Here is a 13,766-nt window from a genome sequence, read left to right as displayed (position 1 = left end):
TGCCATCGCAAGCAGACCCTCGGCTTCAGCTCCGGGCTGCGGAGAGAAGGAAGGAAACAAAGCTAGGCACAGTGTCCCGGCACAGGCGGAATCAGCTCACAGTTTCATTCAAGCTACAGGGAGGAGAGGCTGAGCTCTTGAAAACTGCTTTCAAACACACGTACAGGTTGTCAGTAAGCAAGAGACTGTCGTTCCCTCCCTTGGACTACGCGTTGTCTCAGGTGAGGTGTAACTTGCCTTTAGTGACCCCGATGCGAGGCTTACAGCCCACGCTATTCCTTAATTAGGGCCTAAATGCGAGCCCTGCAAAAACTTGCTGCTGCCCCGTCTTCATCCACTCGGTGTTGTAAGTATTTACAGTGCTTACCACCAAACGAGATGGCAGAAACGTAGTTGCAGCATTTCCAGTGAGATTGGACTTGTTGGCTTGAAAAGGCCAAGTATCGTTTGTGAACCGTGAGAGTGGCAGTGCAGCGTGTGGTGTCAGCAGTGCGTGTGCGTTTTCTCTGTGGCACAACTGTCTTTCATGTGGGCTCCTTCTTGGTGTGTTTATAACCTCGGATGAACAACACAGAAGGAGCGCCTTTTTTTAAAGCCAGTACCTGACCAAGTTCTTTTTACAGCGAAGTCTGCTGCCTTAGGAAACTGAAAGCAGACTGTTTTCAGGCATGTTCATGCACTGGTATGCCAGGACAGTTCTCAAATACAGAATTCCAGGGGCGCTTGGGTGGCTCAGTCGGTTAAGCATCTGCCTTCAGCTCAGGTCATGATCCCAGGGTCCTGGGATCGAGCCCCGCGTCAGGCTCCCTGCTCAGCGAGAAGCCTGCTTCTACCTCTGCTCCTTAGCCCCCAGCTTGTGTGCTCTTTCTCTCTCTCCTCTCAAGCGAATAAATAAAATCTTTTTTAAAAAAATATGGGATTCCATATTCACTAAATGTGTAGTGAGGCGTGAGCAAAGAAAAGCTTAGGAAAAACTCTCAGGACTCACCTATTCATTCTCATATATAGTCGTTTGCCGCACTGGAACTCCCACCATTTGGTATAATTTTAAAATTGAAAAAAAAATACAATAAAATAAAATTGAGGTCATTTGCAATGTTATGTGGCCAATTCCTGACTCGCCTTTACTTTCTCCTCCTTATTCCACCTGCGTTTTTGGCAATATGTGACAGTTGCATCTTTGCACTGTGGGGCCTTGTCAAGAACAAGCCCCATCATCTCCCAGGGGTGTGCTGTCCCTGTCCTGAATGCAAGCAGCCCTGTCCTACGTGGGTCATGGGCTTCAGAGCTGATGCAACATGCACGCTGAAATTCCATTGTCTGCATTTAATACAGCAGTGATGAGCACAGTGTTGGTAAATAAAACAAAAAAAAATCTAGATCATTGATTTTGACAGATGCGACATTGCTTTTTAATGGAAGTGTTTAAAGCAGTAATCAACAATAAGTAAGAGTAGACTTTGCACATTGACTTCCTCTCCATCTGATCACATAAACACAATCTGCTTTGTTAGCTTCTCAAATTGTTTTATTCTGAATTTACCTGAAGGTGTAGCATTGCTCCACTGGCCCCACTCATCTGGGTTTTTAGGATGTGTGTTCGGTGACTTTGTGTCGGTCCTGAGCCCATCAGATAATCCTGGCTGGTGCCGCCCGTAGCCCAGTCATGCGTTCACCAACCGAGCTTCTCATCTGAAGGGGAGGTGGAACTGGGAGATCCAGGGTAGGGCAGAATGACAACTTATCCCCCCTCACTGGGCCCTGGAAGCAAGAAGTAGATGCAAGGTTATAAACATTTACAAATGAGCCCTCCTTATAGTGTTTGAGGACTCGTGAAAAGGCAGCAAGCCTAAGGACCAAGAGAGAATGGTCGTGCAGTAGCGGAAGGGACAGTGCCAAGCAGTGTCTGGTGAGCTCTGGCTTTATGAGGCCTCACATTTTTTTTCAAAGAGGGGTGCATTGAAATTATTCTCCTTTTTTTTTCATTACAGTCAAATTCACATGACATAAAATTCACCATTTTAAAAGTGTGCGGTTCAGTGGCATTTGGTATATTCCCAAGATGGTGCAGCTGTCCCCAGTTCCAGAATATTTTCATCACCCTGGAAGAAAATCCCACATACATGAGGCAGTGATTCCCCGTTTCCCCTCCCTCGGCCCCTGACAGCCACTTATCTGTTGTCCCTATGGGTTTGCCTGTTTCCCATAAATGAGTCGCGCAGGATGAGACCTTTTGTGACTGGCTTCTTTCACTTGCTGAAATGTTTTCTAGGTCCATCCAGGTTGTAGCATAGATCGTACTTCATTCTTTTTTATGGCTGAATGATACTCCGTCGTACGGATATACTGCCTTTTCTTTATCTGTTCATCAGTCGATGGACGTGTTGATGTTCCCACCTTTTGGCTACTGCAGATACTGCTGCTACGAGCACGGGTGTGTATGTCTTTGTCCAAACACCTGTTTTCAGTTATTCGAATTGCCTCTTTCAGGCGAGGTAATGTCGTACTGTGGTGATATACGGTACTCTGATTTCATCTTGTGCAGCGTCAGGAGGGGTGCTGAGAGCTCCCATTTACGGAGCCGCCCTTGCTCTGGGCCCGATAGATATTAAGTTAGGTGCTCTGTCTTATTGGAACCTCACTAGTCAACCTTTGGTAGGTTTGGGCCTCTGGTCTGAGCTATCAAATTGCAGGAGGTTTCTATTTTTGGCAGGATGGTTGGAGGGAAAGCATAGAAACAAATGCATGAGTACATTCAGTATGGTGTCCAAGGGGCCAAACCCTACCATTCCTTTGAGCTGACATTATCCTTAGAAACTTTTTCAGAACCTGGTGGCTACATTCGTGCAGACATAGTCCAATGAAAAAGCCATCGGCTTTCTGGAGACTGTCTCAAATCATTTCAGCCATGATCGTTGTACCTGGATTGTTGTACATAGAGATCTGAATTGTCCAGGCTTACTGAGAGTAGACACCAGTCTTTTCCAAAAGCTCCTAAGACTTTATGCTAGAGTTTGCAGCATACAGGACCCCAAGAAAATGCATTTCCAATGCATGTATGAAAATGAAACACAGGTGTGTCAGTTTCTGTGATGGCATCTCAGTCCCAAGTCACTCCTAATCAGAACGACCTCCCCCCTCTTCCCTCCCTACCCACCACTGGCTAGGCCGAGCAGGCCCTGTGCACAAACACCATAAGAGCAGTTAGGACGTGTTTAACTGCCTCCCCCAAAGGCATTCACTGGGTGTGAGCGACCTTTCCTTGCCTCTGACCCCTGACAAGCATTAAACCAGACATCACAGGAAGAAAGGCCAGGTTGCTAATGACACTGCACCAAGTCTCTTCCAGGAAAGTTATGTGGCCCTAAACAAGAGCTTCTCTTCAGGGGACTGACGTGGGTGGACAGCTGAGTCATACCTTCCGATTATACTTCTTCCTTTGTCTCCCCCTGCCCTGGAGAAAGACAGGGTATGCTGTGATGCTGTCCTCACCGTGGCGTTCTCTCAGAGCTTCCCCAAAGTGGGAAATCATCCCTTAAGGTCGACATTGGACGTTGGAATGTTTCAGAACAGGGTTTGAATGGGATACAGTGTTCTGTACTTAGTGTCTGCGTAAACATCCGTGTAGCGGTACGTTCCGTTTTTCAAAGTTGGCCGTCACTAACGCGATCAGGAGCTCCACGATGTCCGCTGGGCGGCTGACTACAATTCTACCTCTCAGCTGCCGCTCTGGGCCTCACAGGTCTAAAACCCCACCCTGGCCTTCCCCACACCACACTTACTGAATGGCCATTTTCCAGCCAGGCGTCTGCGGCAGGCAGTGAGGCCATGGTGCATCCGCTGGTGTTTGGCTAGGGTGGCGTGCCCCCGTCAGCCAGGCTTCTGGAGAGCACATACGTGTGGGGTCTTCTGCGGGCCCTCACCTTGTCCCACTGAACCTGCCGTTTTCCTTGGCATCAAATGTGTCTTCGTCTCCTTCTTGGGACTTGAAGGACCCCTGAAAATGAGGAGTTAAACCTGGAATCAATGTTCGTTTACAGCTTGCAGTTCAATAAAAGATCTAAAGATATAGGCCCTGTGCTTCTCTTTCAATAAGCAGCCTAATCAGTCTCAAATGTTTTCTTAACAAAGAAATTGTATTGACAGATTTATTAAAATTGCTGTCTTTAAAGTTTTAAACTATCCACAATTTGACCTATCCCAAAGACTTCTAGAATGTGTGGTGGCCAAACTCCAGAGCTCCCTCCAGCAGAACCAGGCAAACGTCTTCTTAACGTTTCAGCAAATGATGACATGAAGTTTGGTTTGCGCAGCTCTCGGCGTGCGGCCTTGTGCTCTGCCAGCAGGACGGTCTGGGGGGCCTGGGCTCTGAAGCCAGGCTGGATCTGAGCAGGGCTGTCTCGGGCCCTGGCCATCTCAGACTGGCATCAGAAACAGCAGACTTTAGAAATACAAAGGCTGTAAAGAAATGGGTATTGTTAGAAGCCGCCTTTAGGGCATTTTAATATTAATACTATCGTGTTATTAATGTGAATTAGACTGAAACATTAGAGGACTTCATTTAGCTCCGTAGGAAGTTTAGAGAGTGAGTACGGTGACGGGAAATGTTCGCTTAGGGACCAGGCTCAACTACTTAGCTTAGAGTGGCATTGGTGCTTTAAAAACAGACCTGAACAATTCAGATTTGCTTTGAGCACAAAGGCATTCCAATGAGTTGTGTCTGGATACATCGTTGCAAGTAGCCCCTCCGTAGCCCATTTTATTTAACGGGATCGTTTTTCTTTTTCTTCCTAAGGATCGCTCTCACACCCTTAGAGATGTGCGCTTCATTCAAAGCATGTTCGTGGGCATGTGTGGACTTTTCAGCTGGGTGCGGGTGGCGGGGCTGCACCGCAAACATGTTAACATATATTGAAAAATCGTGTCTTCTCAGCCCTTGCCCTCCATTTTGTAATTGTATTTTTTGGCTAAAGATCACTCACACACAGGTAGCTTGCTTTTAACCCAGGATCTTGATTTTGGTTTTATGTTTGATCCAGTTTTGCTTGTTTGTTTTTGTTACTGTTGGGCCAGCTCCCTGGCCAGGTCGTTCTGAGACCATTGCAGATGAGCTGAGCTCCACCGTAGCAGAACATGTGAACGTTCTGGCCACTTTGGGGATGTGCTCCCTCCACCTGGGATGCACATTACACTTTCAAAACACAGTAGTCAGTCTAAGCTCAAGCCCACGTTCACGTTTAAAGTTTGCTAATGAAAACAATGCAATACATCTTGCTCCTGCTATTAGCCGGCTCTTTGGAAGCTGATGTGGCTGTCGCGAACGCGTTCGTTGTGACAACAGACAGCCTTCCCTACTGTAATCGGTTCTCTTGTTTTAGCTACAGTTCTCCCTCATCATGCTGAACAAGTTGTTACCTCCCCGGGTTTTCTCTGCATTTCCATTTACTTTGTTATCAGCAGAAAGGCTGGGAAAGGCCCCCTTCCGTAATGACATCAATATGGCATACACAGCAAGAGAGGTCAGCCTGTCAGAGCTAGACAAACAGCAGATGGATTAGGATGAAACCAGGTGCAAAATAACTTTGATAGAGTCTTTTAATGTAAACAGTTTATCTGTCATTGCCTTTCATTGATATCCCCCACAAAATGATAGAGTTTGGGCAGTTAAGGTTGAGAATGTAGCTGAATAAATCCGTACGTTGCCATGCCCTAACTATCCAGCAATTAGAGAATGAGAGGACATTTTAATTTATTCATTAAAGACAGGAAAGTAAATAGGATAACATACAAGGTTAATAGAATAACATTGGCCTTCATATTCCCCAGATTGTGTTTCCCATTTGGCTGTATTAGCATAGAGACTAGATTAATAAGAAACTGCTTAGGGCTTAGATGATGTGATTTTTAATATGCTCCAGGCAAGTCTGTGACTGTTTAGAAACCTGCGTGCTGATTTTTTTCATTGTAATTAGCTCTTCTACTTTTAGAACCAAATATTTTGACTTGTAATCTCCATAGATTGCCTTTTTATTGTAATCTCAAAGAAATGCTTAGAGCACACAGATGCAGAGAAGCACCATGTTTTCACGTGTGCTGCTTGTCACAGCTGGTGACCAGATACTGGCTAATGTCCACGACAACTTAGGAATTATCCATCTCTGAGCATTCCGACTGCAAAGCCCCTGGCTCCTTTGCTCAGCTGAACATTCCTCCCACAGGCGCGGGTGAGGGGGGGCTGCGTGCCCTAGGAGCCAACCAGAAGCAAAAGTGGGTTTGACCCATTATTTCAGGGAAGGTGACTCTCGTGTAGAACAGGGATGACCACAGCACCTGTCTGTGACGAAGGGGTAGCAGCCACCTCCGGGAAGCTGGGAATCACTAAGGTGACTTGAATTGAAGTTGCCCTTGTCGCTGCCCCTGGGCTGGTCCCGTGTGGACTCTCATCCCACCCTTCGCTTGGTCCAAGCATGTTCTTTTTCTCAGGCCTCTTCGCTGCCCCAATTTGGGTCCCAGATCGCTGCTTGGAGCCTGGAGGTTCTGGCTCGGAGTCATTAGCCAGCAAACCCCAAGCAGTGTACCATGTGTCCCGGAAGTTTATTGGAAGTTTCCAAGTCTTGAATTTAATCAGGGTTCTAGCATATGAACATCTCCAGTAAAAGCTGGATAATAAAACACTGCCAGCCGGAAAATGTGAGATTTTGAAATTTATGTGCTGGCTTTGAAAAATATTCTGGGGCTTTGGTTTAGGGCCCAAGAAGGCTTTTTACTCCGTTCCCCAAATATCTGCCATCTGATGGAAAAGCTACCATGCAGGCTACAAACACCCAGGATGTTGTCCTGAATGAGAAACAGAATCTATCTTATTCCTAAGCAGATATATAGAGATATAGAGAGCTATAGAGATATATATTTCTATTTATTTAGTAAGAGCAAAGAGCGTAGGTGCTGTAAATACACAGAAGAGGTATCCAAATTTCAGATTAGCTACCAACCTAAGATTAACCACTCAGAATTCAAGTAGATAGGCAGATAAAAGCAGCAGATGCTTCCAAAATGTATGGGATGGCATAACCCGTATTTCACAGAGTACCACACAGGACTCTCTGGAACAGTAGATAGAAACGTTTATGAACTTGATAGTCGATCCTGTGTATTGCTAATGGAGGTAGGCTCAGGTTCCACATTTATCCCCGAGTCGTGTACGTATATAGAGACTGTAGTACTTGTGTGTGAATGTAGGCTGCCAGGCCTTACGATGGCCCTAGAGAGCCCTGATTCCAGCTGCCTTGTGTTGCCAGTAGGACACTGGGGGACAGGGAAGTCAGTTGGCATTTGGTGTTCTGAGATAATAGAAAATGTACCTTGATATATAGGTCTCTGTGCCTGCTTCCTAGCATGGGGCTTCCAAGACCCTTGCCATTTCTTAAGTGCTAAGAGCACCAGGGGCATCTTCTGTTCTGACGTTTGGTCTCTGACCCCAGTTCCTGACACAGGGCACGAACCCCCTTGGAATCCGCTGGGGATAGGAGTGTTCTAAGGAGGTAACTCTGTGTGGGCTCTTGGATGGGAGCTTCTCACCAGAGAGACCAAGTCATGATTAGAAGCTTCGAACTTTCAGCCCTCTTCCCCCACTTGCCCCTGACACACACACACACACACACACACACACACACACACACACTTCTCTGGAGAGGGGAGAGAGGCCAGAAACTTGAATTAATAATCATAGCTATGTGAAGAAGCCTCCATAAAATCCCAATAGTATGGGGTTTGGAGAGGTTCCGGGTGAGTGAATACATCCATGTCCTGGGAGGGTGATGAACCCCAAGTCCACAGGGACAGAAGCTCTGACACTTGGGACCCACCCAAATCTTGCCCTGTGTATGTCTTCACATGGCTGTCCACCTGTCTCTTGGATCATGTCCTTTAACAAACTGGTAGACAAAAGTAAACTGTTGGCCCGAGTTCTGTCAGCCACTCTAGCCAATTAGTCAAACCTGACGAGGGGGTTGTGGGAACCTCTGGTTTATAGCCAATCGGTTAGAATGAAAGGTGACAACCTGGGCCTGCCATGAGCATCTGAAGTGGGAGGCAGTCTTGTGAGACTGAGCCCTTCGCCTGTAAGGTTTGACATCATCCCTAGGGAGAGAGTATCAGGAGTGAGTGAAATTGTAGGACACTCAGCCGGTGTGACACAGAACTGCTTGGTGTGGGGAACAGCCCCTCGTATATATGGTGTCAGAAGTCTTGCGAGTGTGGTAGCAGTGTGAGAGGAAAGGAGACTCACAGGTGGGAGACTAGTGGGTTTTCTACTACAGGTATGTGGATAATGGTGGATGTGGCGTTCTTGCCCAGAGTATAACGTGCTCTGACGAGACAGAAAGCCTCACTGAATAGGTTAGGGTGCTCCCATGTAGGTCGTAGACTACTTTTATTCCATGGGGTACCTACCATTCACTGAGAATATCCTTCCCGTTTTCCTGGCCACACGTGGTAAGGAGAGCGTCTCTGTTAGGTACTGATTGTCTCCCACCACAAGACGCATGTCATTTTGCGAGGAGGGTCCCTCTAGCACCGGGGGCAAGAGGGCTCAGATTGGCCGGCAGGGGGGATTGAATTTTCAAATCCACAAACCCCCGGGGAATAGAGTAACTGAGGGCCTCTTACACGGGCCCTTCTAGTGGGGAGAATAAATAACTGCGGCCAATGCCAAGATGCTGTGCCTGGGGTCTCCGTATCTACCCCACTTAGGGAATGACTCACGTCGACGGAAGACTCTTCTGAGCGAGACGTGCTTCTTCACCAAACACCGTGCATTTTGCATTAAGTCACAACAGATCGAAACTTTAGTTATAAACCAGATCGCCAGTTGATGCGTGGATCTTGCTAAAGACACTTGAAGAACTCCTGCTGGTTGCCATGTGAGCAGACTCCACACGCGGGGCCAGGCAGGAGGCGCTCGGAGGCCGGCGTCCGGCTGGCACTGGCCACGTTGTGAGCGGCAGGGTGGGTGAGGCTGGTGAGTCACTCGCTGAGCCGTGGGAAGTCCTGAGGACTCCAAGAAAGTCAGGAGGAAAGTGGAGCATCCAAGGGGGTAGGACGGGGGACCTGGCAGAGCAGCGAAGGGGCAGCGGCCAATGCCAGGGGAGCGGTAGCAGGGCCGAAGCCAGCACCCAGCCGCAGGAAGAGTGAGGACGGACATGAAGATGGGAGAAGCCCAATGTGCTAAGGAGAGGGGACATGTAAGTTCAGGGTTCAAACACCTGACATTTCCACATTTCCTTCTGGGCCCTATCCGGAGGGGGAAGTATAATAGGTGGTGCTTTCCTAAAGATTGCAGGCCCTCAGTATGAGGTCAGAAATTCAGGGAGGCATCCAGGTGTTGCAAAATGCTGAGCGACATTTTCTCCTCTTAATCAGCAGTACTGGCTATGCGTGTGTGCTGCCAGCGGAAACCCCAGCCTATAGGAGATAATACAAGCCTCTGGCTATTTTACTCATTCCAGCGAAATCTATTTAAATGCTGTAATTAAGCAATTCATTTTTATATTTGGGCAAGTGTTCTCAGTATATGTCTCTTTAATTGATTCAACCAATTCTGTACGTATTGATTTTAGACCATCTGAATACCCTAATGATGAGTTCATTTGTTAATAGAGGAGTTTTCTCTTCTGAACTTAAGTGATCGATACAATTTACCGATACATGTCACTAGGTTAAGGTATGGCTGTGTCTCACGGAACAGCCCTGTGAAAAGTTACACAAGGCAAAACATAGAGACTCAAAAGCAACGCAGTCGATTGTTCTTCTGTCTCATGTCCATAATGCCCGCTACCCAGTTATTTAAAAGTATCTGAATGATTGACTCCTCACTCTTTTTTATCAAGAAATGTATTGCATAGACCCAACTTGGGGGCATCTGCTAGCAGAACACCAGGAAAAAGCGTATAAGCGGGAAAGGTAAAAGCTATATAGAGCAATGCTAATAGAACCACGTTTTATGCGTGACTGGCAGCATTATTATTAAGGGAAAAAGCAGCACCTGAATACATAGACTTGCAGAGTCCACTAACACGGTATGTCTAGGCCCTCCAAGTGCTCACCTTGACAGTCTCAACAAAGAGGAAACATACCGCATTGGGTCTGTTTTCTGCCAACCTGGGAGCAGGGGGAAGGTATTACTGTAAGTCTGGATACCATGGTTCAGGGTGTGCGTCTTAAAAATCCAAAAAGATTCTCTCATTTTTTAAAAGTATTTTTTTTAAGATTTATTTATGTATTTGAGAGAGAGAGAGCGAGAGCACACAAGCGGGGAAAGGGGCAGGCAGAAAGGGAAAGGAAGAGAGAGAATCTTAAGCAGATTCCCCCTCAATGTGGGGCCAGACACCGGGCTCGATCCCAGGACCCTGAGATCGTGACCTGAGCCGAATTCAAGAGTCAGACACTTAACTGACTGAGCCACCCAGGCACCCCAAGATTATCTCATTTTTAAAATAAATGTGGTATACGTGATTGTTGAACTAGACTAATGCTGGGACAGAATTACCAAAGAATGTTTTAGAAGTTAGATCCTTCCATAGCAGATGATGAGCAAGTATACATAGTGTTTTCTCCCGAAAGAAACATGGTGCTCTGCGTGCCGCGGAGGACAGGACTCAAGAGACGGCCACTTTCCTTCCTTCCTTCTTCCTTCCTTCTATTCTCTCACGGCAGCTCTACAGTTTTTATGGTTCACATAATTCTGTTTGGTCCCTGAGTCACTGCATAACAGAAAGAAAACGTCCTTCTTATTTTTAGGAAGATAGATTTAATGAGTGAGCAACTATGGGCATGTCCTCAGCCACACCATCCCTCCTGAGGAAATAAGTTCGCTGCTTAGCAGGATGCCATGAATAGCACAATGCTTGTAATGAGAGAAGAATCAGTTCCTAAACACTCCTTGGAATGAGAGAAGTGCCTTCTCCCTGGACATAGAATTTTTCAAGATGCCATATGACAGAGGAGGCTCACCTCAGGGCTTCTCAATCCCAGGGTCAAATGTTAGTGAAAACGCAAAGCACCCTTTCCTAGGGTGAGGTGTGAAAGGGGGGACCGCTGATGGAGGAGTCACCTGGAAAGGAGGGAGCTTTCCTAGGCTTCCTGGTGGAGGAGGGGGAGGGGAGGAGGGAGGGAGAGACTTGAGTATATGCACCTACACTTGTGCCCCCATGGCGCCCCAGGGGTCCCGGCCTCTCCTCCACTAGCACCAGCCCCCAAGAAGGTTCAGGGCGGAGGTCTGTGGGAAGGTACAGGGGTCTCTCCTGTTGGCCCAGGCAGGTTAGTATCTACACACATCCAGACGTCCTTTCCAAACAGAAGCATCCTATTTAGCCCAGCACTGCTCCTGATGTGGAGAGAGGAACAGAGTAGCTCCTGTAACCCTTGTTGAAATAACTGCATGGGCTCGATACCGCAACTCGGTGCCCAAGTCAGCAAGCCCATAAACTCTCAGGCCGTGCAAATGTGTGCCCCGAAGCCCGAAAGCAGGCATGGTCCACATGCACTGCATTTGCATAGCGCGCGATGGTTTCTAGAGTGCCGCCGTGGATGCTGGCTACTCCCAGCCACCCTTGATATAGATGGGACAGGAATGATCAACTTCATTTTTAAAATGAGGAAACAGACTCAGAAGCATCCACCGCCTTGCTAACATCCTGATGATTGTAAGTGGCGAAGCTGGAGCCAAACCCAGGTTTCTGGATTTCTCACTCACCGCTCTTTCCGCTGTGGTCCACAGCCTCTCGCCACACCACAGTGGAACCTATTTTCCAACATTTTAATTTATCATACCATCTTTTCTTATACTAGAGCTTCCTTAATGGTAAGATAAGTATCATGGTAGGGAAACGTGGCACAAAATAAGTAGAATATAGGTTTTGAAAGAGTATAGATATTGCAAATTAAAGCAGCAGGAGAGTTAACTATCTAGCCTCCATCTCCCAATCCATTTAAATTACTTTAATGTATGATTTTTTTGTTTTTTTTATAATTATTTTTATTATGTTACGTTAGTCACCACACAGTGCATCCCTAGTTTCTGATGTAATGTTCCATGCTTCATTGTTTGTGTATAACACCCAGTGCTCCATGCAATACATGCCCTCCTTAATGTATGTTTTTAAACTCAAAACGAGCTGTAATCCCAATATGCAACCCTCTTGATGTGTGACGAATTACACGAGATCATTTCATTTTGATTCCTGTCCTTTTGCACATTTCAGAACTTGGGACTGGTGTTTTCATGTCCTGTTATCTCCAAAGAGGAATGTTCTCCTTGCATTTTTGGTAGACTGCTCCTTAGACCTTAAAGACATATATAGTTTTCCCACAAAAAATTCACTTAACTTTCCTTTAAAGTCTCCGAGTTGAATAATTCTTTATAGCGGGCGGAACACAGTGTTGCATTATAGCGGGAGCAAAGAACACAAATTGTGAGCTCTGTCTCGGGTCTGGCAGAGACTCCCTGGGACCGTTCAGCTCAGAGATGAAAGGTGGTGAGCACACAGAAGGATGATGTGAGCACGTGTGACTGGAGCTGTTGGCACTCTGGAATGATCCCGAGTTAATTTCCAAAGAAAAGAAAACCTCTCAGCAGAGACATTTTCGATCAATAGCCAAGCAGCCCAGAAAACATTAATTTGAATGAAGTTATTTTCCTATGATGGCTGTATGAAAAGACAGAGGTTTCAAAGAAACTGGCCTTGAACATGATTATGTTCCTCCTGATCAGAGAAAACTAACCGGGTCTAATTGACAGTCCTGAAGCACAGAGAAGAGAAGACATTTTCAAAAACCGTGTCACTGAATGAAAGCTAGGTTAAGCAATGTCACTGTGCTTTCTCCCTCCCTGTCTTCCGCCAGTGGCATGCTCCTGCTATCACATTTAATGTGCTTTCAAAGGAAACCCCTCGAACACCGTGCTCATGATTTTATGATAACCTAAGTCTTCAGGAACAGACTTGTTTGGGGTGTAAGGCACAGGGGAACGTAGGTTCGTGTGATTTCCACAGTGACACGTCTTCAGCGCACTGCCCTACGCGATCCCAAAGCAGCCGGGACTAAGGGAGAAAGGGTAGTAGAGAAGGAAGGTATAGGTGTGCACGGGTGCGCAGACTGGGTCCAGCCCCCACTCCTCACCAGTATCTGCCTGTTCCTTCCCGCATCCCTTCCACGGCCAGACCTGCTCAGGGACAGACTTTCATATCCTAACTACCTGTGAGACGTGACTTGGCCCGGCCACACGCATATTGCTTATTTTATCTTTTTCACCTGTTACCTCCTGCTCTTTCTTGCTTGCTGTCTCACCGCTTGCCAAAATTCAACCTCAGGCACAGATGGTGAGATGATTTTTGCCACTGAGAGCCAAAGAAAGTGCCCAAATATTAATGGGAATTTACCTAGCAGCAGAACCCAAGACTTAATAGAGAAGTACTTGCATTTCCAGCGCTAATCTCTAAACTTGAGAAGTGTTCGATTTATTTTTAAAAATGGCTCCACGGTGTGTTGAGCTGTTGTTGTGCAGAGAAGGGTCCGGGGTACTTACTTCCACACCAGTCACCCAGAATGCCAAGTCCGATGTTATAAGTAGCTGCCATGCCCACCTCCAGGATTCACAAATATAAAGGTCTCCGAACGGATACTTCTTAAAAGGGTCTGAAGATCCCGGAGATTGCCAAACCGCTGCTTCAACACTCCCCATATTAAATGTTATTTCTATAGTCTGCAAA

The 13,766-nt window shown here is 46.8% G+C and overlaps 1 protein-coding gene across 1 annotated transcript in view; it reads left to right on the top strand.

Annotated features, from left to right (window-relative positions):
* AFF2 (AF4/FMR2 family member 2) overlaps positions 1 to 13,766 on the top strand; it is a gene marked incomplete at its 5' end in the record, with an annotated part of 301,462 nt that overhangs the window by 200,936 nt on the left and 86,760 nt on the right. The gene's annotated exons all lie outside the window — the stretch shown is intronic.

This window comes from Ursus maritimus (genome assembly GCF_017311325.1).
Source record: "Ursus maritimus isolate PB19 chromosome X unlocalized genomic scaffold, ASM1731132v1 scaffold_X1, whole genome shotgun sequence".
Taxonomy (NCBI): Eukaryota; Metazoa; Chordata; class Mammalia; order Carnivora; family Ursidae; genus Ursus; species Ursus maritimus.
Note: the sequence above shows the minus strand (reverse complement) of the source record. Positions and strands in the feature narration are given on the sequence as shown.